The following is a 6,000-nucleotide window of genomic DNA, read 5'->3' on the forward strand; positions in this document are numbered from 1 at the left end:
TGGGGGAGATGAAGACTTGGAAAATGTTTCAAAGAAATTTCAAGTTTTCATCAATTTTTTCTTTTATCATAGCTTCCTGTGTCATGAATTGATCCCACAAGAGAACCACCCTGAAACTTAATACCCAAGAACTCGGGGGCGATCCAAGATGGCGGACTAGAGGGAGACTGCATCTCCAGTTGCTCCAGAACCCAGGATTCAAGAAAGGGAGGCATTGAGAGACTTGGACTACAACAGAGCCTCCGGGTGAGTCTCCCCCACCCGGTGAAGTGCTGCCCGGGTGGCAGGCCCGGATTCGGGTGGCTTATTAGAGTAGGGTAGGCCAGCAACAGACTTCCCCAGGCAGCTCTGTGCACTCCGGGGGTGGGCTCCTCCCACAGGGACAGATTCTCCAGCATCTCGGAGCAGGACCCCCAGTGAGAGCCTTTCTGCACAGAACCAAGCTTCAAGTTCCTGAACCAGGGCAGCAAGTTCCTGTCCCCAAGTTGCTTAGGGACCAGGACAGGGCAGCCAGGGACTTCCCCAAGCAGCCTGCAGCCCAGTCCCCTCCGGCAGGAAGTGCCTTTCCAGGCTAGCTTCTTGGAGCAGGCCCACCAGTGAGAGCCTTTTCACACAGAGCCAGCTCCAAGTCCTGGAACCAGTAGTGGGCTAGGGGCAGCTTTCCTTGGAAGCACTGCATTATCAAGTTACATCAAGACTTCAGGCTACTGAAGGCAGGAAGGTGATACACTGGAAATCTACAGGGACACTATAAGCCAATAGAAGAATTCTGCAATATCACAAAGTCCCACTGACATCTGGCCAATATAAGAAAACAAGGGAAGAAAATGTCCTAAACAAACCTAGATACTATATCAATAAAGCCCAATGACAGCACAGCAGAAGAAATGTCAGAAAGGGAGTTCAGAATGTACATAATTAAAACAATCAGGGAAGCAAACAAGGAGATGAAAGAGCAAATGCAGGCATTGAAGGAGGAGATGAAAGAACAAATGCAGGCATTAAATGATCGCACCAGTCAACAGATAAAGGAGCAAATACGGTAAGCAAGAGATCATTTCAATAAAGAGAAAAAAAAAACAAAAAGAAATCCTTAAAATGAAGGAAACAATAAACCAAGTTAAAAACTCCATAGAAAGCATAACCAATAGGATAGAACATCTGGAAGACAGAACCTCAGATATAGAAGAAAAAATATTTAATCTTGAAAACAAAGTTGACCAAACAGAAAAGATGGTAAGAAATCATGAACAGAATCTACAAGTATTATGATGACATGATAAGGCCAAATTTAAGAATTATTGGGATTGAGGAAGGCTTAGAGAAACAAACCAAAGGAATGAACACTCTATTCAATGAAATAATATCAGAAAATTTCCCAGATCTGAAGAATGAAATGGAAAACCAAGTACAAGAGGCTTATAGGACTCCAAATATACAAAATTACAACAGACCCACACCAAGGCACATTATTATGAAAATACCTAACATACAAAATAAAGACAGAATTTTAAAGGCCACGAGAGAAAAGAATCAAATTACTTTTAGGGGGAAACCAATAAGAATATCAGCAGATTTTTCAATCCAGACCCTAAAAGCTAGAATGGCCTGGAACAACATTTACCAAGCTCTGAAAGAAAATAGATGCCAACCAAGAATCTTATACCCAGCAAAACTTACTTTCAGATTTGATGATGAAATAAGATCCTTCCATGATAAACAAAAGCTAAAGGAATTTACAAAAAGAAAGCTGGCATTACAGAACATTCTCAACAAAATATTCCATGGGGAAGACATGAAAAACAACGATGCAATGGGAGGAACTAGCCTAAAGGAATAGCCAAAGAAAGGAGAAACCAAATCATGTCAAAAAACAAAAATGAGTCAAATGACTGGGAATACAAATCATATCACAATACTAACCCTGAATGTTAATGGCCTGAACTCATCAATCAAAAGACATAGACTGGCTGAATGGATTAAAAAGAAAAATCCAACAATTTGCTGCCTGCAAGAGACTCATCTCATAGAAAGAGATACCCATCGACTAAAGGTGAAAGGATGGGAAAAAACATACCATGCACACGGACACAGCAAAAAAGCTAGAGTATCCATTCTCATTTCAGATAATGTGGACTTCAAGCCAAAACTAGTCAGAAGGGATAAAGAAGGACATTACATACTGCTTAAGGGAAGCATAAATCAGCAATACATAACAATCATAAATATCTATGCCCCGAACATTGGCTCATCCATGTACGTCAAACAAATCCTTCTCAATTCCAGAAATCAAATAGACCACAACACAATAATACTAGGCGATTTTAACACACCTCTCTCACTGCTGGATAGATCGTCCAAACAAAAATTGAATAAAGAAACCATAGATCTCAATAACACAATCAACAATTTAGACTTAACAGACTTATATAGAATATACAATCCAACAAAGAATGAATACACTTTCTTCTCAGCAGCACATGGATCCTTCTCTAAAATAGACCATGTCTTATGCCACAAAGCTACTGTTAGCAAATACAAGAAGATAGAGATACTACCTTGTACTCTATCAGATCATAATGGATTAAAATTAGAAATAAATGACAGAATAAAAAACAGAAACTTCTCCAATACCTGGAGATTAAATAATACACTATTATATGATGAATGGATAACAGAAGACAACAGGAGGGAAATAAAAAAACTTTTAGAAGTAAATGAGAACAAAGACACAGCATATCAAAATCTCTGGGACACTATGAAAGCAGTACTTAGAGGAAGATTTATTTCATGGGGTGCATTCAACAAAAGAAGTAGAAATCAACAAATAAACGACTTAACACTACAGCTCAAAGCCCTAGAAAAAGAAGAGCAGACTAACACCAAAAGTAGTAGAAGACAGGAAATAGTTAAAATCAGAGCCAAAATCAACGAAATTCAAAATAAAGAAACAATCGGAAATATTAACCAAATAAATAGTTGGTTCTTTGAAAAACTAAACAAAATTGATAGACCCTTAGCCACACTAACAAAGAGATAGAGGGAGAAAACTCAAATTACTAAAATTCGGAATGAACAAGGAAATATCACAACAGACACGAGTGAAATACAGAACATAATTAGAAGCTATTTTGAAAATCTATACTCCAACAAAACAGAAAACCTCAAAGACATCAATAAGTTTCCAGAGACATATGAATTACCTAAACTGAACGAGGAGGACATACACAACTTAAATAAATCAATTTCAAGCAATGAAATAGAAGAGGTCATCAAAAGCCTCCCAGCAAAGAAAAGTCTGGGACCAGATGTGTTCTCAGCCGAGTTCTACAAAACCTTTAAAGAAGAGCTCATTCCAATACTTCTCAGAGTATTCCATGAAATAGAAGAGGAGGGAACCCTCCCAAACTCATTCTATGAAGCCAATATCACCCCCTGATACCTAAACCAGACAGAGACACATTGAGGAAAGAAAATTTCAGACCAATATCCTTAATGAACATCGATGCAAAAATTCTCAACAAAATTTTAGCAAATTGCAGCCAAAAATATATTAAAAAGATAGTGCACCACGATCAAGTGGGTTTTATCCCAGGGATGCAAGGTTGGTTCAACATCAGGAAATCATTAAATGTCATTCACCATATCAACAGGCTGAAAGTTAAGAATCATATGATTATTTCTATAGATGCAGAAAAAGCATTTGATAAAATACAGCATCCCTTCATGCTCATAACACTAGAGAAAATTGGGATAGTGGGAACATTCCTTAACATTGTAAAGGCCATCTACACTAAGCCCATGGCCAATATCATTCTAAATGGTGAAAAACTGAAAGCATTGCCCCTAAAAACTGGAACAAGGCATGGATGCCCCCTTTCACCACTTCTATTCAATATCGTTCTTGAGACTCTACCCAGAGCAATTAGAGAAACCAAAGAAATTAAAGTGATACGAATTGGAAAAGAGGAACTCAAACTATCCCTGTTCACTGATGACATGATTATATATTTAGAGGAACCTGGAAATTCCACCAGAAAACTCTTAGAACTCATAAGTGAATTCAGTAAACTAGCAGGTTACAAGATCAATGCTCATAAATCCAATGCATTTTTGTACATAAGTGACGAATCTTCAGAAAGAGAAATTAGGAAAACTACCCCATTCACAATAGCATCGAAAAAAATAAAATACTTGGGAATCGATCTCACAAAAGAGGTGAAAGATCTCTACAATGAGAACTACAGAACACTAAAGAAAGAAATTAAAGAAAACCTTTGAAGATGGAAAGATCTCCCATGTTCTTGGATAGGCAGAATTAATATTGTCAAAATGGCCATACTACCAAAAGTGCTATACAGATTCAATGCAATTCCAATTAAAATCCCAATGATGTACCTTACAGAAATAGAGCAAGCAATTATGAAATTCATCTGGAAGAATAAGAAACCCAGAGTAGCTAAAGCAATCCTCAGTAGAAAGAGCGAAGCAGGGGGTATCGCAATACTGGATCTTCAACTCTATTACAAAGCAATAGTAACAAAAACGACATGTTATTGGTACCAAAATAGACAGGTAGATCAGTGGTACAGAATAGAGGACATGGACACAAACCCAAATAAATACAATTTTCTCATACTAGACAAAGGTGCAAAAATATGCAATGGAGAAAAGATAGCCTCTTCAACAGATGGTGCTGGGAAAACTGGAAATCCATATGCAACAGAATGAAACTAAATCCCTATCTCTCACCCTGCACAAAACTGAACTCACAATGGATCAAGGACCTCGGAATCAGACCAGAGACCCTGCATCTTATAGAAGAAAAAGCAGGTTCAAACCTTCAACTTGTTGGCTTAGGATCAGACTTCCTTAACAGGACTCCCATAGCACAAGAAATAAAAGCTAGAATCACCCCTGGGATAGATTCAAACTAAAAAACTTTCTCTCAGCAAAGGAAACTATCAGTAATGTGAAGAGAGAGTCTACAGAGTGGGAGAATATCTTTGCCACTCATACTTCAGATAGAGCACTTATTTCCAGAATCTGTAAAGAACTCAAAAAACTCTACACCAAGAATACAAATAATCCAATCAACAAATGGGCTAAGGAAATGAACAGACATTTCACAGAAGAAGATGTAAAAGCAATCAACAAACATATGAAAAAATGTTCACCACGTTTAGTAATAAGAGAAATGCAAATCAAAACTACCCTAAGATTCCCTCTCACCCCAATTAGAATGGTGATTATCAAGAACACAAGCAACAATAGGTGTTGGAGAGGATGTGGGGAAAAAGGTACACTCATACATTGCTGGTGGGGTTGCAAATTAGTGCAGCCACTCTGGAAAGCAGTATGGAGATTCCTCAGAAAGCTTGGAATGGAACCACCATTTGACCCAGCTATCCCACTCCTTGGCCTGTACCCAAAGGACTTAAATTCAGCATACTTCAGAGACACAGCCACATCAATGTTCATAGCTGCTCAATTCACTATAGCCAGATTGTGGAACCAACGTAGATGCCCTTCAGTTGATGAATGGATAAGAAACTGTGGCATATATATACAATTGAATATTACTCCGCCATGAAGAATGATAAAATTTTGGCATTTGCAGGCAAATGGATGAAATTGGAGAATATCATGCTAAGTGAGATAAGCCAATCTCAAAAAACTAAAGGACGAATGATCTCGCTGATAAGCGGATGAGGACATATAATGGGGGGTAGGAGGGGTTAGCGTTAGAATTAGGGTTAAGTTTAGGGTTAGGGATAAGGAGGGTGGTAAGAATGGAGGAAGGAAGGACTGTGTAGAGGGAAAAGAGGGTTGGGAGGGCTGGGGGGGAAGGGAAAAAAATAACAGAATGAATCAAACAATATTGCCCTATGTAAATTTATGATTTTTGATTAAAATAAATAAATAATAAAAAAATACCCAAGAACTCATAAATCTAGACCTTTTTCTGATGAGTAACTAAAAAATGCAAAAAAGCATTTT

This window comes from Sciurus vulgaris (genome assembly GCF_902686455.1).
Source record: "Sciurus vulgaris genome assembly, chromosome: X".
Lineage (NCBI taxonomy): Eukaryota > Metazoa > Chordata > Mammalia > Rodentia > Sciuridae > Sciurus > Sciurus vulgaris.